The 25,704-nt window shown below is 39.6% G+C and overlaps 1 non-coding gene across 1 annotated transcript; it reads right to left on the bottom strand.

Annotated features, from left to right (window-relative positions):
- Window positions 1-2,142: 2,142 nt before the first annotated feature.
- On the bottom strand, window positions 2,143-2,249 carry LOC129681140 (U6 spliceosomal RNA). The gene has a single exon (XR_008720794.1). It is a non-coding gene; the product is annotated as a U6 spliceosomal RNA (small nuclear RNA).
- Window positions 2,250-25,704: the final 23,455 nt, after the last annotated feature.

Here is a 25,704-nt window from a genome sequence, read left to right as displayed (position 1 = left end):
CTGTCTTTTGTTGGTTGAGCCTTTACGCTGACCTCTACCCATTGGGCTGATTTAGGTGTTGGCTGTTAGTTTCTGTGCTTCCTGGAGTCCTGAGGTAGGGAGTATCCCCTTGGCCTTGGCCGGAAGATGATTTTTCCTGAAGGAGTCCTTCTCTGCTTTTTGGTTATGGTCACTGTATGGCCAGTGTTTCTCCGGAGATGCCACTGCTCACCTCAGGTTTATAGCCCTGAGTAGTAGCTGTGGTCTATGTTAGGCAGGGGGGGATCTCCTCTTACCCATAAAATTTCTCAAGACAGCTGCCCCACTGCTGGGTTTCTTGTTATAAATTTAGTGTGCTGCTGCTCACTGAATTTCCATGTACAGTCCTCTTGAAGAAACTGCTGATTCCCTAGCTATGGGGTTTTCTCCCAACAGGGAAACTCAGTCTGTTATCCTGGGGCGCACAGTTCTGTCTGAGAAAGTGGGAGGTGCACTCAGCAAGTCTCTGGGCCAAAGGCTGATTGCTCTGCTCTGGACCTGGAGAATGTGCACCTAGGTTGAGTTGGCGCCTGGGGGCACTGTTCTGGTCTGGAGGCTGGGTGCCTCACTCTGGACCAGAAGCTGTGTGTCTCTGTCTGGGATGGCGGCTGTAGGCACCACTCTGGTCCAGACGCTGTGGGTGCAGCCCCCCTGAAGGATCAGGGATTCCTACAGTTTTGGCAGTCCAGCCAGGGACAACTGGCCGATCCCTGGCACAGTATCTGAGGGCTGCTGTAATGGCTCTTCGGCTCCTGCAGGTCCGAGGATGCAGCTGTGTGTGTGTCCTAGTGCCCCAGGGGAACGCAACAATGGCGGCAGAGCACAGCGCTCTGCCTGCACTAGAGTCTGCGTGAGTCCAGGAAGTGTTTTGGTGCTGGGTGTCCTAAGCGTTAGAGCTGCTGACCCCCTCCGCTGGGGGTTTCCTCCTGCCAGAGACACGCAGTCTGGTGCCCTGGTGCCCTGGTGCCCACAGTTCTATCTGAGGCGGCGAATCAGGCGCTCAGGCAGGGCTCTGTGCAGGCGCCTTTGTCCCTCCCGGCTCTGGGTCCGGGCTGGCTCCTGGGGCACCCGCGGAACCCGAGTCTTTTCCAGGGGATGTCTGGGTAACCTGGGGTCGGTCCCAATTGTTTCCTGTTCCGTGGGGTTATCTCTCGACTGGGAAATCCAGTCTATGGTGTTGTGGGCCCACAGTTCAGTCTGGGACCGTGACCAGATCGCGCTGGCGGGTAGCTCTGGGCTGGCGACCAAGCGCCTGGCAGAACGGGGATCTCTTCTGCGGTTTAGCCGGGTGAGTTAAAGCTGATCGAATCCCCCACCGTGGGGTATCCTCTCACCTGAGAAACACAACCACTTGTGTTTTATGGCCGCGAGTTCTGATTGCTGGTCACTGTGCCAATCCTGCTGTGCTGCTCCTCAGAATGAGAGTCCTCCCGGCGCTGCCATCTTGCCCCCCAGAATGATCTTTTCTAGATCCCACCATTTGCCTGCAAATTTCATGATTTCCTCCTTTTTGATTGCTGAGTAGTATTCCATTGTGTTAAATTCACAATTTCTGTACCCATTCCTCTGTTGATGGACATCTGGGTTGTTTCCAGGTTCTGGCTATTACAAATAAAGCTGCTATAAACATGGTTGAGCAAATATCTCTTTTGTGTACTTGAGCAAACTTTGGGTATATACCTAGCAGTGGTATAGCTGGGTCTTGAGGAAGCACTATTCCTAATTGTCTTAGAAAGCGCCAGATAGATTTCCAGAGTGGTTGAACCAGTTTACATTCCCACCAGCAGTGGAGGAGGGTTCCCCTTTCTCCACAACCTCTCCAGCATGTGTTGTCCCTTGAGTTTTTCATTTTGGCCATTCTGATGGGTGTAAGGTGAAATCTCAGGGTCGTTTTGATTTGCATTTCCCTGATGGCTAATGAGGATGAGCATTTCTTTAAGTGTTTCTCTGCCATTCGATATTCCTCTGTCGAGAATTCTCTGTTTAGCTCTGTTCCCCATTTTTTAATTGGATTACTTGGTTTGCTGCTTTTCAGCTTCTTTAGTTCTTTGTATATACTGGATATTAGTCCTCTGTCAGATAAAGGGTTAGTGAAGATTCTTTCTCAATCTGTAGGCAGTCATAAAATATATGGAACGCCTCACGAATTTGCGTGTCATCCTTGCGCAGGGGCCATGCTAATCTTCTCTGTATCCTTCCAATTTTAGTATATGTGCTGCCGAAGTGAGCACTAGAAGTCATTTTTCAACATTAAACTTTATGGTTTGGATTTTGGTTTGTGAGTATACATGTTTCTTTTTTTTAATTTTAATTTTTAAATATTAAAAACAGTTTATTCACTCTGTATCCCAGCTATAGCCCGCCCTCTCATTCCCTCCCAATTCCACCCTCCCTCCTTTATTTCCTCTCATGCCCCTTTCCAAGTCCACTGATAGGAGAGGTCCTCCTCCCCTTCCATCTGACCCTAGCCTATCAGGTCTCATCAAAACTGTCTTCCTCTGTGGCCTGATAAGGCTATGCCTCCATCAGGGGGAGGTGATCAAAGAGCCAGCCACTGAGTTCATGTCAGAGACAGTCCCTGTTGCCCTTACTAGGGAACCCACTTGGATACTGAGCTGCCATGGGATATGTCTGTCCATGGGTTCTTGGTTATCTCCATGCATGGACCTTGGTTGGGGTATCAGTCTCAGAAAAGACCTCGGCCCAGATTTCAATATCGAATGGCAGAGAAACACTTAGAGATATGCTCAACATCCTTAGTCATTAAGGAAATACAAATCAAAACAACCCTGAGATTTCACCTTACACCCATCAGAATAGCTAAGATCAAAATCTCAAGTGACAACACATGCTGGAGAGGATGTGGAGAAAGGGGAACACTCCTCCACTGCTGGTGGGAACGTAAACTTGTACAACTTCTTTGGAAATCAATCTGGCCCTTTCTCAGACAATTAAGAGTAGTGCTTCCTCTAGATCTAGCTATACCACTCCTAGGCATATTATCTAAAAGATGCTCAATTATACAACAAAGACATTTGCTCAAACATGTTTGTAGCAGTTTTATTCCTAATAGCCAGAATCTGGAAACAACCCAGATGCCCCTCAACTGAGGAATAGATAGAGAAATTGTGGTACATTTACACAATAGAATACTAGTCAGCAATTAAAGAAATCATGAAATTTGCGGGCAAATGGTGGGATCTAGAAAAGATCATACTGAGTGAGGTATCCCAGAAGCAGAAAGACACACCCGGTATATACTCATTTATAAGTGGATATTAGACATATAATATAGGATAAACATACTAAAATCTGTACACCTGAAGAGGCTAAACAAGAAGGAGGACTCTGGGTAAATGCTCAATTCTCACTCAGAAAGGCAAACAGGTTGGTCATCGGAAGAGGATGAAAACAGAAAACAGGACAGGAGCCTACCACAGAGGGCCTCTGAAAGACTCTACCCAGTAGTGTATCAAAGCAGATGCTGAGACTCATAGCCAAATATTGGGCAGAGTGTAAGGAATCTTTTAAAAGAAGGGGGAGATAGAAATACCTGAAGGGGACAGGAGCTCCACAAGGAGAGCAACAGAACCAAGAGTATACACATTTGCTTGCTTGCTTGTTTGTTTATTTTGTATTGTTTTTTTAAGAGAAAAAGAACACAAAATTTGGAAGGTAGGAAGGGAAGGGGTGATCTGAGAAGAGTTGGAGGAAAAAGAAAATGATAAAATATCTTATATAAAAAATAAAAATGATAAAAATGTTTGAATTTTCTATGTTTGTTAACTGTTTTTCACATGTTTTGTTTTGCCAAACATGTTTTCCATATTTACTGGGTTTAGCACTGACTATTCATATTCTACACATCTACAACTAAACATAATATTGTCTTCACTTTTCCGAAATATATGTACAATTTCCTTCTATTCAAATTATTCTATTAACCATAACTAGAAGATAATGGTGCTGTGACTGTGAACAGAATTATCTACTTTCAAACCCTATGATGTGGCAAATAGAAATAGTGCAGGTGTTCCACACATCCTCCCAATGAAGCTGAAAACTAGAGAAAAAGCAGTCTTAACTGAAGGAAGGGAAGCAATTGAATTTATTACATTGAAGGGTGAGTGTGATGGACTATACTCAAAGCCTGATCTTAAAAGAGAGTTGCATAGAATTAATGAAAATGCTAACTCTGTGTCATGGGTTGACTATAAAAGCTAAGAAAAGAAAGAGTAGGTCAGAGAAACAGCCCTCACACCACTTCTTGGCATGAAGCATGTGGACTCAGAGCTTGATGCATAGCACTGATTATCATGTTATCTGCGGTAATAAATTCATGTGTTTGATGCCTTTCTTTTTCCTATTCTGAAATGAATGTATTTTATTGTCACCTGTGCTGGTTAGTCTTTTATCAACTTGACACACAAACAAGAGTTATCTGAAAGGAGGGTACCTCAAAATGCCTCCATAAGTTTCAGGTGTAAGGCATTTTCTTAATTAGTTATTGAACGAGGTTCTGGAGAAAAAAAAAACTTTATAGAATGAGTCTCTCTATATAAATAAGCTTTATTAGAATGACTGATAAATAGTCATTCAGCTAACGCACTCCAGCTGATCTAACAATGGCTACCTACTACTTGGAATGTATAAGAATCCAGTAATTGCTTAGATGCTGAATATTGCAGCTGATCTTTAGTATAATCCAGAGTCCCAGAGATAGAGGCTGTAATGCCAGTGATGGGATCATGTGTGAGTAAGGGAAGAGCAAGAAAGCAAAAAGCAAAACTTCATTCTCCTATGTTCTTTTGTTTTGTTTTTAGATTTATTTATTTATTTATACAGTGTTCTGCCATACACACCAGAAAAGGGCACCAGATCTCACTATAGATGGTTATGAGCCACCATATGGTTCCTGGGAATTGAACTCAGGCCCTTTAGAGGAACAACCAATGTTCTTAACCTCTGAGCCATCTCTCCAGCCCTCTTCTAATTTCTTAAATAGGCTTCCAGCAGAAGCTAAGGCCCAGATTAAAGGTGGATTTTCTCATCTCAAAAGATCTGGATTAAAGGTGTGTCTTCCTACCTCAAAAATCCAGATTAGAAGTGAATCTTCCTATTTCAAATTAAACAAAATTCCCTTATAGGTGTAGCCTCCATTTAGAGGCTTTATTTAATTCCATATATATTCAAATTGACAACCAAAAATAGCCATCACAATCTACCCCTTGTCAATTTGGCATATAATTATATCTCCATATGTAGTGATTAATTTCTAAATGAAAACAATAAACAGGTCATAATAACACCTGAGCATGATATAACGATTCCGTGTACAATCACAACTATATATTTAAACAGGTTATAATTACACCTAACATAATCATCTCTCATACAACCTCAAACACATTATATATTTGGAATAGATGCCAATGTCCCTTGAGAGACATTCTTTTAGTGTCTCAAACTTAAATATGATAACCATTGAAAAATCTCTTAATTGATGCTATCTCACATGATAAACAAATTCAGGAAAGAAAATATAAATTATCTGTACAAACAATTTCTTAACAAAATATGAGAAAAACACTCTTTTTTTTTTTTTTTTTTTTTTTGCAACTGCTCTCACGGTCTTAGATGATATTTATAACTACCTTCCTCTACTACCCATTCTGCATTGCTTCTACCTCCACCAAACCAGGTCTTGGCTCTTTTTCTGAAAGAGTGAACTATACCTTAATTTCTGACAGGTATGTGCTCATTGTCATCCAGCCTGGATTAGGTTGTTGTAGTTTCCCACTGACTTTAATCACAGGACATGTTAGCAACAGGCTATGCCCTAAAGGATCTCCTGTACTCCGGACATAATCTGTGGAGAAGCAATCCAATTTCCCATGGTAGTCTGATCAATCGCTGTACCTAGCATTGCTATTCCTTCTTTAGCCTGTTGATGTAGGAGCATTAGAAACCCAAAGTGGTGGTGGGGGTAGGGGTGTCTGAGCTTCCTGTTCAATGGAATGTTTGTTGAGGTTTGTGGCAGGAGCCCTTCTCCCTCTGGAACCAAAACTTGTAACCAACAGAATGTAATGCCATGGGAACAGGAAGCAAAATTTTCATAGTGGGTTCCTAGGAGTGATTCCTTTTTCTACTCCTTGATTTCTATCCCCATGGATCCTAGCTATGGGAGAAACAGTCCCTGATTCAAAGCGTATACAACCTTCTGGAGAACCCTGCCCCCAGCCCTCTAGGATGTTGCCACATTTCCAATTGGCACTCTGTGTTCAGAAGGACAATCCATCTTTCTGAGTGGTAGCAGCCCTGTTTTTATCAGGAATTTGTGATAAAGAGTAACATGAATGTTTTCTAGAAACATCAACAAAACAAATAATAAACAAGAGTGGGTTTAGGATTTCCACAAGAATAGATTGTATTCCTGGAGCAAGGGCGCTGTAATTGACAGAATTTACTGCCAGTGGAAACTTAATTAGAATTGACTCTGCTCAACTACAGATTTGACAAGAGAGCGGCATCAAGATCCCAGTTTAATAAAGGGAATCCAACATGGGAGAAACGTTCCTGGAAAGGACTCTCCACAACTGGTAAGCTTCCAGCTATTGAGAACTCATTATGACAAAAACAAAACAAAACAAAACAAAACAAAACAAAAACAAAAAACAAAAAAACAGTCAGCTACTTTTCCTTCAGAGAGTCACATTTTAGAAAGCAGGGTTTAGAGTTCCAGGTGTAATGAGTAGAAAGAGTGTCATTTGGAGTAAAATACCAGTTTGTGTCCCAGCCTCTCATATCATATTAATATTCTGGAATATAACTTGAAATGCAAAGCTTAATTTACTTATCAATAAAACAAGTGTGTTTCTAGAGCCTTCATTGTCAGGCTGTCCTCTTGTCTCTGATCTTCTGCTTTGAGTGCTTCTCACAGTTCTAGCCTTCTTCCTTGATTAACAAAACTGGCCTTGTTTAAAGCCAGCTGTTTTGAAGCCCTAGGAATCCTGCTTCACTGTGTCTTTCATCCCTCTGTGGTGTGTGCTCTTACACACAGAAGACACATACCCAATACTGGAGCAATGGTCAGCTGAAAGAGGAGTTGGGGCAGCCATTTCTGTCCAAGACTGCCAGCATTTAAATTTTCACTGCCATTGGGCTCTGGGTCTGGGTCTGTTTGTTTGTTTGTTTTCCCCCTTACAGTTTTTAATATGGAACCTAGGGTCTCACATATACAAGTGCTAAGCAAGTGCTCTACCACTCAGCTATATCCCCAGCCCCATAACTAGGCATTTTGATCAAGATTCTTGAGACTAAATTTTTATTGGGCCCAACAAATCAAAGGTTTGCATGTCTCTGGAATAGGGTGAATGTTTACAAGATAGTTATGTGACGTGGCAAGATAATTGAAAAGTTGTCTCCCAAGATTTTCTTGTAGCTAAGAGGAAAACAGAGTTGTTTTTTTTTTCTATGAAATATAAAATGATAAAGAAAAAGCCTAAAGACAGCCTGCCTGAGTCTGCAATTGGCACTGAGGAAAACTGTACCAAATCACGATGGGAGGCAATTCTTGAAGATGGTTGAATTCATATCTCCACCACTACAGGATGTCATCTGGACTTCTCTGTTTAATAAATAAATATCTTTCTTTCCTTATCTTACTGTATAACCCAATGGAATCTAATGCATAGCACAACCTCCTTCTGCAGCCCTTTAAAATATACAAGACATCCGTGTATGGCCCCAGCTGCCTTAGAACTCATTAGCTATCTAGCTTGGGCTTACCTTGATTTCATGATTCTCCTCCCCAGCCTCCTGAATGCTAGAATTGCAGGAATGTGTGCCTGTGCCCAGCATTCCCTCTATAAATTCCCTTTAGATGCCAGTTGTGTTTTTATACACTTTAAGTCATCACAGATTGGATAAGCATCTGTAGCAGACAGAATTTGACCCAAAGAGGCCTACATTCTAATTATTAGAACCTGTGAATTCATTATCTTTTGCTGAAACAATTTCTTTGTAATGTGATTAGAGAGAAAAGCCTTGTGAGTCAGGAGATCAATGTAATCATATGAATCCTTGAAAACAGAAAAACAAGATGCCATCAGAGATGAGATGAGCCAGGAGATATAGCATACCTGCCATCCCTGCAGCTACTAACTGAGGCAGAAGGGGTGTGAGTTTCCAGCTAGCCTGAGGCATGGTGAGGCTCAAGACATGGATAAAGAAAATGGAGATGGTAGGACAAAGAAGAGATTGAGTCTAAACCTAAATGGAAATGCTTACTTGAGAAAGTATGCTCTCTAGAGACTGAGAGTGAATGGCCTGAGCAGGCAGCAAGAAAACAGGGACCATAGTCTCCCAAAGCCAGAAACTGAGTTCTGCTAAAAACAAGAATAATCATTCTTTTCTGTGTACTCCTCCCCCCAAAAAAGATCATCCCAATACCATGTCTTCTCTCAAGACCACATTAGAGATCTCACAAAAGCAAAACCATTTTGTGTGCGGATTGTCACTGCAGCAACAGAAAACTGATACTGATTGGATTTTCATTACTACATTCGCCTGAAGAATCTGCTTATACCACCTGAAGTTCCTTTGGAACATTTCCAGAGTAACTATGCCAGGAGCCAACACAAGTCAGTCTCAGAGAGGGCAGAGGTTTCTGGCTGACAAGATAGGGAAAGCATGGCTTTTGTGCCATGAGCAGTCACTGGCAAGAACCATGTTAGCCCTAGTAGCCTTTGCACTAATCCAAATACAACAACAGTGTGCTGCTTGGGGTTTGTCAAGTTGATGAAAACCTTCACATATGTGAAACAAGAGAATCTTAATTAAGGATGTTTCCTCATGAGATGGTCTATAGTAAGACCTGTGAGGATATTTTCTTGCTTAGTAATTGTTGTAAGAGGGCCTAGGTCACTGTGAGTGATGCCATATTGAGGAGGTGGTTCTTGGTTGTACACTAAAGCACACTGAGCAAGCGTTAAGGAGCAACGAGTAATCAATTTTTGTCTATGGACTCTGTTTCAGATCCTGCCTTGAGCTTCAGCCCTGACTTTCTTTTTATGATGGACTATAGACTAAAATAAGCATATCCCTCCACAAATTGCTTTTGGTCATAGTCTTTATCAGAGTAATAGAGAGTATGTTAAGACAACTAGTAAAGAAAAAGCAGAAGCTTTGAGCCTAGAAGTTCAATTAAATGCTTTCTTTTATAAGGGTTGGTATGGTCATGGTGTCTCTCCACCGTGATATAGACAGACAGGAGAACCAAGGCAGCATATACGCAATTATTAAGCAAGTCCTAGTGTGGCCACAGCCCTGCAGTCTGATAGGACAGGTTCACTCCAGTTCCTATTTGCACACTGTCCTCCTTCAGGATGGTGTCTTGGAGGCCATCTTAGCAATTAGGATTCAAAGCTAATACCCAGTCTAATGTTGAGGATATTATATTGTGATCACAGATACCTTTCAGAAAACTAACAATGTGGTTGTGACTCAATCAAGGAAAATCCTTAGGTCTTCAGGAAATATGCTTTTCCCATGTCTCAACATATCTGTGTTTTATGGGACTAGTCTCTGAGCCAAACTGCCACATCCTCAAGAGTTCTTCTGGGCCTGCTTTCAGAAAGATCGTCACAACTGAGCCTGTTCATTGTTTACCTTCCCTCATAGAAGAAGAGACTACAAGGGTCATTTGGTCCTCACATGCATGAAAATATCCAGATTCCCAGATTCTTCCATGATTGAATGTGGCCTTGTGAGAAGGTGTAGAATGGCAGGGGAACAGAGTTCCATCTTGTGCAACCATGGGAAGCCTTCGTTCCTGCTGAGGGTGGACATTTCAATGTGGCTTCTTTGAGGTCACCCATCACCCATTGCTCTAAATAAACTCATGTGTTTCCCAAGGAAACTCTGGAACTGTACCTTGATTTCATGCTGTGGTCATAGAAGGAGGGCTAGATGTTGTTTCCATCTCTCCCAGATAAGACATTTTTAGCAACAAGCAGAATGTCTATTGAAGAGTGCTCATGAGGGTGATGCTAGATTAGTTCCATGTCCTGGATCTGTAACATCCTCAAAGGAAAGAGATCAAACTTAAGAAGAACTATTGAGGAAGACAATCTCATCCTTGTGTTCATTCAAGAGTGGCATTCCCTACAGAATCATTCAGGCCAGCTTTCTTTAATAGCTGTAATGGGCTAGCTTTATGCCTTTGGAATGAAAGGTTATATATCTTCTGAGGAATTATATTTGGAAAATGCTAGAACATCTGAATTATTCATTTAGCTTTTAACAAGGATCAGAATTCTATCTAAAGACACTTCTTGAACTTTGATATTAAGTTGGTCAAAGTAGAAACCAACTGTAGAAAAATCATGAGTATTATTGGTAATAAAAATAATTCATCAGGGCTAATATTTTCTGTACACTGAAAAATCATTAGGAATTAAATAGCATTTAATTTAAAATGTCATAGTCTAACACATGCTCTTTTTCTCATTAACATATAGTTATGATGCCATTAACTGTTAATTATTCCATGAAGTTGATTGTCATATATGGCAATTCAGATAAAGCTAGAAGACTTTCTATACAAAACATGAAAAACTGGATTCCAGATCATGCTTCTCTTGGGAGGCAGAGCTTGGGAATTTTAAAGAAGAAAACTGGATTTTTTTTCCTCTGTGAAACTATACTTAGCTTTATTTGTTTATTTTCCTTGCTGCATAATTGAGATGTGAACAAATCTGATTTCTTATCTAGAAATCTGTATCTATTAAACAGAAAACATTGGCATGTTTCTTCTATCCGCAGGGGTTCCTGGGCTTAATTGCACTCTCCTACACATTATTCAGTGGTGAACGACAGTGCACTGCCTTTCTTTGACCATTAAGATTAATTGCCATTTATAATTCTGAGAAATAGCAACTAGTGAGGTTAATGGTGTATAGTAACACTTTTTGGGGTTTTCTATTGTTTGTTTATCTTAACAAATTAGGACAAAGGTCTAAGGAACATTAAGCAAGTGTTATTTAATACACAAGGCACATTAAAACAAACTAAAAAAACCATGTGGCTAAATTCTGCTTTTCTAAGAATGCTTTTGATTCTTTCTGGGAATTTCTTGTATAAGAAGTCTAGTTTTGTATAATATCAGCTTTTATCAAAACAATCAAGTCCCAAGAAACCCAGAAAGTAAAAATAAAAATAACTAAACAAAAACCAAGAATTAAGATTCCATGAAACCTATCATTTCAGCTCTGGTTGAGTAATGATGGACAGTATCCTAAAATGATCTAGAGGATTTGGGGGTAGAAATAATCCTTGATCTTCATTCTCTTTTTCTCACATGCCACAGGCCTTCCCTCAGGAGTGTGTGTGCATGCTCAAAAGTATGCCTGTGTGTGTGTGTGTGTGTGTGTGTGTGTGTACTCATTCCTGTCTGTGTGCCCCTGTGCCTGTGCTCCCAGTGACCTCTGTTTTCAGAAGAGGAAGTCAGGCTCGGGACTGAGAAGTGAATAGTCCCTGCAATTAAGAAATCCCAAATCCCAGCTTCCTGACCAGTTTTCATTTCTTTTGTCTTTTGTCCCTGGAAGACAGAAAGGATCAAAACAATAATCTCCATAATGATATTGATAGAATGCTGGAGCAAGAAAAAATACAGCCATCTAGTCTATAACTATGAGACTCAAACAGAGTGTAATTTTCAAGGCTAGACACATATCAGAGAAAAATCAGATCCCAGATATGTGGTCTCCACCCCAACATAGTAACCAGCATACTTTCAACAGTAAGACCTGAGAATCTGAGGTCATCATCTGAAATATCCCAGTTCTTTATTCTCTTTCCCTAACAGAAGAGATATATGGAGGTTTCTTTCTCCAAATACCCACTAACTTTCTCCTCCCTTCCACCTTTTTCTTCCTCTCTCCCTCCCCCTCCCTGTCCTTCTTTCTTGTACATGAAGAAATTGCTCTATCCTCTGCACTAACTTGGAGCTGAGATGAACTATAATTCCTATTGATAGCATATTTTAAAAGGCCGGTGTAGCAGCAATACCTTTATTAGTAGAAAGAAATGAGTAAGAAAATATGCAAAGTACCCAGTATAAGCTATGCCATAGGTATCACAGAGGCAGACAACTTTATACCTCCCAATATTCCCTGGGAGGAATTAGATAATTAGATAAGCCAATTTTAAAAGAGTAGGTATAGGGTACCAATGAGAATGATCCACTAAATCAAGTTTTAGTTTCAAAAAGAAAAAAAAAATGCTTTAGTTGAAAGTTGTTACACTAAGGAGGATTAAGATAGGGTGTTTGCAGGAGGTCAGGGTGATAGGCCAATTGCCTAAGAGTCCGGGTTCTTCAGGGATGATCAAAGATTTGAACATCCAAAGACAAAGTTTAAAAAAAAAAAAGGTGAAAATACATGTTTGTTGAAGCAAACAGAGGGCAAAGATCAAAAAGCACCATATCAGGAAGAGTATGGTCTGCAGAGCTAGTAGATCACCAAGTGGTCTCTTGGCTGGCCTTTCAACAGGGCCTCTACATCTTTATTTATTTAGATACACTCTCCCCACTAGATGGTCATGTTACAGATAGTAATGACTAAGACTAGTGGCCTTGTAAGGCAGATGGCTTTGTTAGGAACCTTCCAGCTCTTGTATGGGAATGTTATCTCTCTTCTTCTTTCCCTTTCCCCTGCTGCCTGCCCCTAGCTATCTCCTAACCTACCTCTGCTTGGGGAATGGAAGGCTTCTGCCTATGAATGAAAAGGTAATGATCAATTGGGCTTCTTTTTTTTTTTTTTTTTTTTTTTTTTTTTTTTTTTTTTTTTTTTTTTGCTTTCCCATTCAATTTTTTTTCTTTATTAATTACACTTTATTCACTTTGTATCCCCCCCCCGTGGTTCCCTCCCTCCTCCTGTCCCAATCCCTCCCTTCCTCCACCCTCTGCATGCATGTCCCTCCCCAAGTCCACTGAGAGGAGAGGACTTCTTTTCCTTCCTTCTGATCCTAGTCAATCAGGTCTTATCAGGAGTGTCTGCATTGTCTTCTTCTGTGGCCTGGTAATGCCGCTTCCCCCTCAGGGTGAGGTAATTAAAGAGCAGGACAATAAGTTCATGTCAGAGACAGTCCCTGTTCCTATTACAATGGAACCCACTTGGATACTGAACTGCCATGGGCTACATCTGTGCAGGGGTCTTAGGTTATCTCCATGCATAGTCCTTGGTTGTAATAGCAGTCTCAGGAAAGACCCCTATGCTCAGATTTTTTGGTTCTGTTGCTCTCCTTGTGGAATTCCTGTCCCTTCCAGATCTTACTGTTTCGTACGTCTCTCATAAGATTCCCTGCACTCTGCCCAAAGGTTGCCCATAAGTCTCAGCATCTACATTGATAGTCTGCAGGGCAGAGCTTTTCAGAGGTCCTCTGTGTCAGGCTCCTGACTTGTTCCCTCTTTTCTCCTTCTTCTGATGTCCATCCTCTTTGCCTTTCTGGATAGGAATTGAGCATTTTAGCAAGAGTCCTCCCTCTTGATTAGTTTCTTTAGGTGTACAGATTTTAGTAGGTTTATTCTATATTATATGTCTATATGAGTGAGTATATACCGTGTGCATCTTGCTGCTTCTGGAACAGCTCACTCAGGATGATCTTTTCCAGATCACACCATTTACCTGCAAATTTCATGATTTCCTTGTTTTTTATTGCTGAGTAGTATTCCATTGTGTAGATGTACCACAATTTGTGCATCCATTCCTCAATTGGGCTTCTTAAGGCTGGTTGGACTGGAAGTTAAAGGTCCTTAGATGAAAAGTCTCCTGGAGGTCAAATGATGGGGTGATCACTTTAGGGTTAGGGTTAGAGGATACATGGTTCTTTCAGGCCAACCTATTAGGGTGAAATACAGTCCAAGCAGTTGTGTAGATTTGGAAGAAAGGACTGCCATTCAGTATTGTATTGTATTATTGCAGAATGGTATTGGAGTATAGTAACATCAACTCTGATAGTATACAAGAAGCAAGGTCACAAGAATAACTGTAATTCCTATTGATAGCATAGTTTAAAAGGCTGTTGTAGCAGCAATACTTTTATTAGTAGAAAGAAATGGGTGAGAAAATATTGAAAGTACCAAATATAAGCTATGCCACAGGTATCAGAGAGGCAGACAACCTTTTACCTCCCAGTCCATTGCAAGGGAGACCACTGGCATAGCTTTACGCTTCAAGAATATCATTACCAATGAGTTTAAGTTAAGAAGTTAGCATTGAACTTCTTCTATTCCTAATAGGGAATATCAAGAGACAAGTTGATAAAGACAATTCCTCAGTTTTACAGTTACTGTAAATTCTATTTAGTGTCTGAAATTGTAATTGTGCAACCAGTTAGACTATGTACCAGACTCTCATGAGATAGAGGAATTATTTAGAATTTTCCCACAATAGACCAGTGAAAATAATGCTCAGCATCCTTCCTAGCAGTAGATGCCACTTTCCTATATCAGATATATGTAATCTTTAATCAGAGTTGGTATAGAGGGAAGTCTGTGTGAAGTCAGGGTTCCATTATGGTTGATGATAAAGCCAGATGTTATTTTCTGACTTATAGTCTAGGAGAGAAACATCACCCTATTGGCTTTTATTTGAGAACTACCCACCAATATCCCCTGGTACAAAGACAAGTATTTTGAAGAAAGTTTCCTAATTCCATGAGTTCAACAACAAAAATTTAATTGTCTCATTTAACCATGGAAGATGAACAGTTAGGAAAAAGGGTGTCATATTACTGATATAAGGGACTATTTTCTAGAGGTAAAGTGTTCCATAAGTAGCAAAGGTGTGATTAGATTTTCCTTAGCATTTGGCAAGTTAGGGAGTTTATTCAAGAACAACTGTGATCCCATTTGAATTAAGATGCCTACCGGACCTTTCCAGGCTCTCTTCCAAGTTGTAGTGGAGGCATGCTTTTGAAAAAAAAAATGCATTCCAAGGCTATTAATCATTCTTTTTGCAAAATAAGTCAAGTTTTGGAGGATGTTATTATAATTGTGGCTCCCTTGGGATGGCCATTTTTCAACATCTGCCAGGGGTTACTGGGGCCAGGTCTCCTGGAAGAAAAAGATTAGACTATTTTTCCTAAGACTTTTGGGTCTAATTCTGTCATGGGAAACTGAGTGAATGTTTTGGAGAGATCTTGGAGCCAGGTCATCTCTTTGATAATGAGATGGAGGAGAAAGGATATAAGGGCCTTAGGTTGTATATGACATCTCCCTTCTAACATTCTATAGTTTACCTGGAGGCTTCTCCAGTCTGACTACTGAGGAAAAACTAGTGTAGTCTAGCATGTCCCAGAGGGGTTCTGGCTTACCCTTGGCTCAGTGACAGATTCTCTTTTCCTCATTTCCGTTACTGAACTAATTTAGAGGATCACATTTTTTATCCTTCTCTCCCACTTGCAAGAAAATGGAACTAAATCCCCGGTACTTCTCCTCATGGCTTATGTATTTATGAAATTGCCACTCTTCAAAGCAATTCATTTACAATTTGGATTTCTGAAACACGAGTTTGAAAAGACAACAGAAAGCTAATAAATGAAGGAAACTCTAGGCACTGGGTTTTTCAAACGCTACATTCTTTAAGAGTTCCTTAAAGCTGAAACCTTCCTTCCAAGTCCCCAACTCCGGGTAGAGGGGAAAAAAAAGGTGGTAAGGGAAAGGGACGTAGCCCTCTTTACTTCTTCCTGCTGGGTGGGGTCATAGGGTTCTTTGGGGGCAATGCCAATACCCGTCAATCCAGAAGTCCACGTAACCAGCAAACCAGCAAGGGCAAGCATCTTCTCCAAGACACCACTCTTTTTTCCTCTGGGCCATCATATTTATATCCCTCAAATTCCTCAAAATTCAACTAATTCCAGCTGGCAAAGACCACGTTCCTCGTGAGACAATAAGTGTGGACAAACTAAACCCTCACGTCGGATTATAAACAAAACATGCTTACATATCATAAAACAAAACATCCTCAACAGAGGTTTCTTATGGTGGATAAAAACCCACCAGCTGGGTCAAGTTCAAGCAAAAAGAGAAATAGTTGATGTCTGAGTTCCCACTGCCAGGGCAAAAGCATCTCAGACAGATACTGCGGAAGTCTGCCAGAAGTCCATTTGCTACCCTGATAGTTAAGTTTTCCTTAAGTTTTAGTCTGCATGGTTAGGCCGTGCAAATATGAGGCAATGACTGAAGGTGATGTCCAAAGTCATAGGCCAGGAAAAGACACAGTGAAATTGTGAAATGGAAAAAAGGGGGTACAGAGGGGACAAACTGATGAGCAAAGTTCAAAAATGAGATGTCACAGAAGTGGGAGGGCCACTTCTTATTTTAGTTCCTCTTCTGTTCAGGGACAGAGGTGATGTCCAGACATGATGAACAAGGGAATTCACCCAGCCATCCTGGGTTTGTGAGTTATGACTAGCTCTTAAGACTTAGCTACCTCAAAGAAAGCAATCAATGTAGTGAAGAAGAAACCCACAAAATGGGAGAGAATCTTTGCTGGCTATACACCTGGCAAAGAATTCATATTCAGTAATATACAGAGAACTCAAAAAAATAAAAAATCAAGAAAACTAATTAAGAAATCAATTAAGAAATGAGTTAGGATGCTAAGCAGAAAGTCCCCAGCAAAATAAACAAAAATGTCTATCAAATATCTTGAAAAAAATGTTCGTCATCCTTAGCAAGTAGGGAAATGCAAGTTGAAACAACTCTTGAGATTTGCTCCTCTTGGGATCTCCTCTCACATCGTTACATTGCACTGCAACGATGCAATGAGTGGCACGCACATGTTGGTGGTAACCAACAGCTGTCTACCTGGAAACCTCTCTACAGCTGTGGAGGTCATGACAGAAAACTACAACGGACACAATGCAGATATCAATCGACTGTGGGAAGTTCCACTCCAGCATCTCAGCTCCCGCATGTAGGACTCAAAGACCATTATGGAAGAGAGTGAAAGGATAGTAAAAGCAAGAATACCAGGAAGTCTATTGTGAAACTGTCCCTTCTAGAAATAATTATAGTGAGAATTTTGTAATTTTTGTTTCTTCTAAAAAACACAAAAATGTTATGGGAATATGTTTTGGTTTTAATCCAAGGTGTGGGAATAAGAGGCTTCTTTATAGCAGGTGACTATAATTTACTTTGTGCTTTAACAGGGGCATTGTTTTGCCACCTGCAGATATTTTCTGTGAGTGTACAACATTTGGAATTCTAGGAACTGTTCAGATGATAGGGTCTCCATAGCTGTAGAAAGGTGATAGTCCCTCAGCTGGCCAGCAGTGCTGGAGTGCAGAACAGTTGATGGTTCTTCCCAATTTCTGCCTCCTGAGTTTCAGTCAGTTTTAGTGAGCTTGAGTGATGGCCTTATTCAATGTGCCCCACACAGGCCAGCACAAATGTTACAAGAGATCAGGATATGGGAGTCTGAGTCCTTCCCAAAGACCACCAAAATATTGAATACCAAAGGACAAACAAACAAAAAACGTTAAAGACGGAGAAAAGGTGAAAACAGGTGTTTATTGAAGCAAGCAGTGAGAAACAGACAGAACCCTGTTGGGAAGCGTGAGATCTCCAGAGTTAGTGGACCACCAAGTGGTCCTTGGACTGGCCCTTGTGTAGGCCCCCTACGTACATCTTTCCTTTTTCTCCTTTTTCCTCACCTCATCCCTTGAATGGATGGCCATGATGCTGAGAGAGATAGCTAAGACCAGTGGCCTTGTTTGATAAATAGCCTTATTAGACAGATGACTTTGTTACATAACATCTGGCCATTATGTGAGAATGTTATCTTATTTCCAACATGTTCCCCACCTGCTAACTCCTGATAAGACAATTGTTACTTTTGTCGTTTTTCACATAACCTATAGTATACTTTTTTAAATGGAAGAACAATGGCATCCATACTAACAGACTCTAAATTTGGAAGGTCCTTTTGAGATGAGCAGTACTCAGAGTAGATTCACTAGGGATGATTTCTGGTTGTGTGCCAAATTGGCTATCATAGCCACTCTTTAGACCTCTTGCCCTACTTGTCTGGCATCTAGAACGAGTTTGTATTTGCCAGAATGCCTCTGGATAGTTGAATTCTTTCTCAGTTCATTTGAGCATGCTTATCCTTCTGATGTGAAGAATAATAAAAACTGCAATCAAATGGGTTCCACAAACACGCCATGGACTGTTCTTTAACTACATTGAGGGCACCTCACAGCACATGTGGTAGTTCTTTACTCACGACACAGACGAGTCTCTACAGTCCCCAAGATGCACTTTGTCAGTCACGGCAAAGATTAGTTACACCTGTTTTTCCTTCTTCTTTTGTCATTTTCTAGCTCACAGGCTATAAAGTCCTAGTCTCTGCTTTGCCTGAACTGAAGATTTGCACGATGCCTGTCCTCAAAGAGCACTTTACTTTGCTAATAGAGTTAGGTTGTTTAATTTTCTCGTTTGAGCATCAACAAAAACTGCTGAACAAAGCCAATATGTGGCAGGTATTTTTCATTGATCTTTTCTATTTATGTATGTTCTACATTTTTCATCCTAATATTTGTAGCCTTATTACTTTTGTAACTGTGGCTTTAAAATTATGTAACTTTCACAGCTGTTAAGGTACTGTTTGTTTAGAAAGCAATGCTTGGCAGAGAAGCAGACATTGGAGGGTGCATGGGCATATCTGTGTGTCTAGGTCTGGTGAGTGCATGCTTTTATTGTTTTGTTCAAATTTCGTTTAGGTGAAATATTTTAACACTGTAATTTTTAACACCCGTCAGGCTTCCATCTACAAATGTGTAGTGCTTAGGTATTTTTTTAACTTAATAAGTACTATAATATATCACAAAATTAAATCATATTACCAGAATCAAAAAAGATAAAATTCAAAATTTAATAGAGAAAGAGAAAGTGCCATGGAGCGAGAGCATACCCTTGCTGTTCTAGCCCTGTCTTTCAATCCCATCCCTCAAGTCCCTCTGTTACCACTAAGCATTTACACTCTGAGCCACCATCAGTGTCTCTTCTCCTCTTTGCATAGTAGCTCTGGTTTGATGTGCATCGATTTATCTTAGGTCACCTGATTGACTTCATGCTTTTTGTGGCATGGAATGGAACAATACATCCTATCTGTGCTGGCTAGTTTTATGCCAATTTGACACAGCTGGAGTCATCTAAGAGGAGGAAACCTAAGTTGAGAAAAATCCCTCATAAGATATAACTGTGTGCAAGCCTGTAGGGCTTTTTCTTTAATTAGTGATTGATGGTGGAAGGCCCAGCCTACTGTGGGTGTTTCTACCCATGGCTGGCGGTTCTGCAAGCCTTGAGAAGCAAACCAATAAGCAGAACCCCTTCATAACCTCTGCATCATCTCCTGCCTCCAAGTTCCTGTCCTGTGTGAATTTCTGCCCCCACCACATTCTATGATTAACTATAATATGAAAATATGAATTAGGCAAATGTAAATGTAATTAGAAAATGAATTAGAAAAATGTAAATGAAATAAACCCTTTCTTATCCAGGTTGCTTTTGGTTATGGTGTTTCATCATAGCAATAGAAAACATCACTGAGACCCTGTACATTCCTCAGTTTTTCATGTGTGTACACAAAACTTTGAGATTTAATGTCATAGAGTTCTGTCTTAGAAAGCCAGGGAAAGCTCAAACTCCTCCATCTCAAAATAAAATTTACAATAAAAAATCTCAGAAGAGGACTTTGCAGCCAACCCTGAAGATACCTGATAAAACAGGGCCAGACAAAAGGGGAGGAGATCCTTCCCAATCTGTGGACTTGGAAAGGGGCAGGGAGAAGCTGAGGGAGGGAGGGTGAGATTGGGAAGGAATAAGGGAGCGGGATACAGCTGGGATACAGAGTTAATAAAATGTAACTAATAATAATAAACAATAAAAAATTAAATAAATGTAAAAACAAAAAACAACAACAAAAAAAAGCTCACCAGTTTAAGCCTTTGTCCAAGGACAATAAGGTTGATGAGAAAAGTCAACCCTTCCCATGTTTAGAATCTGGAGAGGGCCCTGACAAGAAAATAATTTAAAACCTCTGATCTTGTCTTAACCGCTGTGAGCTAATAATGTTATTAAACCAGTACTGAATAAAACATGTATTTCTTATATTATTAAGTAAGCTTTTTCTGAACTAATTTTACATTAGCATTGTCTATATCCTTTATTTCTTAATAAACATTAAAACACAGTGCTACTCCCTGCCACGTAGATTTCCCTATCCTTGTTGAGAGTCTCCTGCTTGTCACTAGTCAAAACAGTCTAAAGCCAATAAAGTACGAGAGAATCCAGTACATATTTGGTTGTTCTCCCTTCACCTACTCTCTGTGCTTCCCACAGCACCAGTGTTAGGCATTTTGCTCATACCAAGACTTCTTTATTAGCCCTGGTGATTCAACATGTGCCAAGGGTACAGTAAAATTCAAGAAATTGTTTTATAAAGAATTTTATAGGGAGGCCAAGGAGGTGGCTCTGTGGGTAATGGTGCTATCAAGCCTAATGACCTGAGTTTAATCCCTGAGAGCAAGATGATGGCAGGAGAGAACCATTCCTGTATGTTGCCATATGGCTTTCACATCCATGCTGTGGAATGCACTCTCTCTCTCTCTTTTTCTCTCTTTCTCTTTGTCTCTTCTCTCACACACACAAATGAATAAATAATTGTAAACAAACTTAAAGAATCTCATATGCTCTATGAACTTCCTTCAAAAAAGGCTAGAAAAAAACACAAACAATGTGACATTTGTCAGGCATTGGGACATCACAGTTCATACAAGCAACAGCTGTTGAGTTATTTTGAGGATACAAGGTAAATAGGACTCAGTTCCTGTCCTCTGGAACTCACAGTTTTAGCTTTATTTATGAAGAATTGATTAATGAAGAAGCACTTGGTATAAGCAGAAATTGGGGGGTTAGAGGGGAGAAAGTGGGAAACAGTTGCTATTTAGTGAAGTAACAAAGAGATTGTTTCCATCCCAGGCAGTACCTTTGCTGGGCTTCATTGCATTCCCACAGTTAGCAAGCACTTTATGCACAAAGTGAGGCACTAAGGGTCTGACTACCTTTGCGGTCTCTTTCACAGTTTGACACTCTTTTACAGCCTGTTAGTCTTTGTGTACAAAAGTAGGTCGTTGGTCCTAGGGTCATAGTTTGCTCACTATTGACACTACTTTTAACATAAATGTATTTTAAGAATGTTGTGCCATTAATGAAGCAGAGAATAAAAATGTTTTATAAACTAAAAATAATGAATTTGCTACATATTTAGTAATCCAAAGATGTCACCTACATGTGAGTCGTGGTTTGGATGGAAAAAGAGAATTCACTTTTCTCATTCCTGGAGACACAGAGAAAAAAAAGGCTGATATCAATCAGTAGGGTTGTTAGTAAAAATGACTTTAAGAGTTTGACAAACATATTGACCTTTCAATTTTTATGAAAATATAGAGGTCATATCCACCTCCAAAATATTCTCATATATATAAGCAAAACTGAAAATAAACCCAGGAAATGAAGTTTGTTCAAGCCTGCATGTGGATTCCTTGAAGTATGAGTGTAAGAACTTAAGAGAGCTCTGCTGAAGACAGAAGAGTGAAGCAGCAGCCTTGCTTCGTTACCAATGGTGTAATTTCTGATCTGACCCCAGAGTCATAAAGGGAATACACTGTGCTATTTCAAAACAATAATGTGTGGCAATTTCTTGCTATGGCAACCAGAACCTAGTTTAAAGAATACAGCCAAGATAAATTGTAGGAAATCAAAATTTATATTTCTAAGGCTCATGAAAGCAGGAAGTTTTGAGTTTCCAGCACTTAAAATAATTTCATCAAGATGCATATGCTCACTGTAAAATTAAATAGATATATAGGTAGATAGGTAGATTAGCTAGGTGATGGATGGATGGACAGACAGCAGACAGACAGATATATAGATACTCAAAAACAAGGAGGTGACAGTGCTCACTGTAATAACATCCCAAGTAGAGGAGAAAGAAGCTGGAAGAACATTTCCATGGGAAAAAACTTTAAACTGTTATTGGCAAATATAAAAATAACTCTACAAATCCACAAGAATACAGAAAAAGTATTACCCAAATTTTTAGGCGAAATTTTGACAAATGAGCTTCCTGTAGGCCATTATGATAGAGCCAATTTCTGAAGTAAGATCTCTTTTCCTAGATGACCTTACCTTGTATCAAGTGAATGAACACACACACACGGGGGCGGGGGCAGGGGAAGAAAAATATGAAAACCACACCAGCGTAATATTATTATTACTTATGAAGGAAGTGGTTCAACTTCAAGTTTTCAAACACTACATATTTCTTCTTACAGAGCTCTGCCATTCTGGAATGCATAGGAAGAGGCTTTGGATATCAGTTTGGGTGGAGGTTAGATGCTGTAAGTCACAGTTCTGGAGAGCCTTGAACTTAAAGTCTTCTTGTTCAGTATCACTAAAACAAACTGGCTGACTATCCCTCTTCTATTTCAAACAAAACTTAGACTGATCGCCTAGGGCCACATTACTTTTTTTTTTTTAAGTTTACCAAAGATTGAAGAGAAGAAAATTAATTCAAATATCAAATTCACTAACTACCTGTTTCTAAAACCTAGCCATCATTAATGTTTATTGTAAATACTTCTGCTTATTAATTGGTCTTCTATGAGGTCATCAGTAGATCTATAATCCCCCAGGACTTTGAATCTGACCAACACAGAGAAGAGAGGGCCAGGTAGACAATTGACACTAGTAAGTGTGAGGAGCCATACATACCTCCACTACATGGCACTGGCCAGAACGCATTCATATAGCTATACAGCTCACTCCTAAGAATGCTTGAGAACTTTATTTGGCTGCACACCTGAAAGATAAAAAACCAGGATAGTCATTTGTAAAGTCTCTTATTGCCTCTTCTAGTACTTCTTATCCTCATCTGCTGGCTCATTTCCTCTTACTTTTTTTCTTATTTATATTAGTCTGACCATTTTTTGCTCCTTGCTGGGTTTGAAACATACCTAGGACTTTGCTCCTAATGGTTGATGTGGCAGCTAACTTTCTCATCATTGACAAAATAAGGTGAGAGAAGGATATATTTTACTGAAGGACTGGGGAGACAGGGATTCTGTGGGTGTGGGTAATGATGGAAGATCACACATCTCACAATATAGTGTCTGGTAAGCAACAAGACTAGTATTCTCTGACCTATTCTTTCTATTTTTTTTTCCACCTGTGCCCCGGCCTGTGCAAGCATGCCACTACTATCCAAGGATTCCTTTTACCTTGGTTAATTAATCCTCTTTGCAAATGGCTACACAGATACCCACAAGGGTACGTTTCACAACTTCCTGAATGCTTTTCAAAATCATCAAACTGACTACCAAGATTAGGCATTATATTTCATAAATTGGAGATTTGGTCTCAAATATAACAGAATTGAGAGGTTTTGGATTGCTACGTTAGATCCATGTGAGAGATTAGTACATCTCAGGGGGATCACCCTCAGAAGGGATTGGTGTAATTCTCACAGGATCTGTTCCAAGAAGTGTGGGCGACTATAAAAAGGGGGATTTCAGCCTTCCCCTACTCCCTGTTTAATCTTGACATGGATGTAGACTTCTCTCATTTCCATCACACTCCTGCCATTACTGACACAGGGATGTCACTGGAGCCAACTAGATACAACCATTTGATCTTGGATTCTTCCTCCAAAATTTCTTTATGCAAAATAAAATACCCATTCTTAGGTATTTTGTTATAACACAAATTTTATTATGACTTTCAAAGAGTCTGAAGTGATTAGAAAATATTTTTGTTAAATGCACAAAATAGTTTTGTGTTTATTTTTAGTGTGTGTGTAGTGTACTGCATGTATGAATGTGTGTTTATGTGGTGTGCTGTGTGTGTGCACAAAAACTACAGAAAGGTTTCAGGTCCTGCAAGTAGGAAGTTCCTGGTGGTTGTGAGTCAGCTGATGGGATTCTGAGATCCAAACTCAGGCCCTCTGAAGACTTGCAAGCACTTTTAACTTGCTAAGCCTTCCAGCCCAAGGACAACATTTTTTTCACTGACTTTTCAGATAAGTAGGATTTAAAAAAAAATATATCTGCTCATATTTTGACAAATGTAATTTCATCACAGATAATTTTGATCCCTTAAAACAAAGTATTTCTGTTTATTTAGAGATTACATTCCCTGTTTGGAAGTATATGTTCTCTGTAGCCAGCAATTTGAAGGACAGGACATGAGGAACCTTATCCTTGACACTCCAGAATTCCCTGCCATTTAAAAATACCCATTGAATCCAATAGAATCTACATTTCATCAACACAAAAAGCACCATCTATCTAGAGCACAGTTTAAGCTGTTCGATTGAGTTAAATGGCTTCATTAGAAACCAGGTAAACTTAACCAGTCTGAGACAAAGAGCATTTTCATAACTCATAAGCCCTGTACTTGGGGAGCAAATTCACTCATAATTCAGTCTTTACTAACACTGATGAAGACACTGAATGTCTACATTCTTTTGCAATATTTTTTCATATTCATTACAAAAATCAAAATCTTTAACTATATTTTACTTGTAATTTCTTTCTAACTTGTTTTTGTTTCGTGCACCCATTTCTGCAAAAATGTTTCATAGTTCTTTCTACATTGAACCAAGTTTCATCCTTCATACTGTAAGCTAGATGGGTCAAAACCAAAGGGCAAGGGGCTAGCTGCTTGGCTGGATGGCTATTTTAAGAAGAACCTCTTGGTGATGCAATACTTGTGTGAGCTTATCTTAAGCTTGCATTTAGCTTTGTAGTTTGTTAAATCAATTTTGTTGATTTAACTATAATCACTCCAACTATAATCAAAATCTGTGGAATTTATTTAGAATAGAAAAATTGTATATAAGACATAGACATGAAACCACAATATCTCCAAAGTTGGACACACTTAGCAGGTAAGGGTCATTGGCCAGATAATGAATCAAGTAAGTAAAATTATATACATATGCCTGAAACTCATCCTTAGGACAATGGGAGTTAAGGGTTTATAAAAACTATTCCATAAAGGTTAATTACTTTTTCAAATAATATTAGCAAAGAGATTTGAGATGCAGTTCATAAATTACACAATTCACACCTTTAAAGTGTACAGCTCAGTAATTTTAGTTTATATCCTGGGTCATGTAATCATCTCTATTAACCAGCGTTAGAATATTTTCATTACTTGAAAAAAAATCCTATACACTTTAGATGTCCCTGCTCATTCCTGTCTCTTTCCCACAGCCCTACTCAAAGATTCATTTACTTTCTGTCTATCTAGATCCATCAAATCTTGATTTTTTTTTCATATTGACAGAATTGTGTAATATGTGATATTTTGTTATTTTCCATTTGTCATATCAATTCCAAGGTGCATCCATCCTGTAGCACTTATTGCTATTTTGTTCTTTTTAATTTATAGATCTAATTCCATGTTGTGGATCTATCACATTTTATTTATCTGTTCATCCACAGCTGGTGGATATTGGGGTCATTTGTACTATTTGGCTACTATGAATAATGTTGCTGTTACTATCCATATCATGTCTAATAAATCATTTGATAACTTAAGGTTTATCTTCTTGGAAA

This window comes from Psammomys obesus, unplaced genomic scaffold (assembly GCF_907164565.1).
Source record: "Psammomys obesus unplaced genomic scaffold, mPsaObe1.curated_primary_1811, whole genome shotgun sequence".
NCBI lineage: Eukaryota > Metazoa > Chordata > Mammalia > Rodentia > Muridae > Psammomys > Psammomys obesus.
This window is presented reverse-complemented; position numbering and strand designations above follow the sequence as displayed.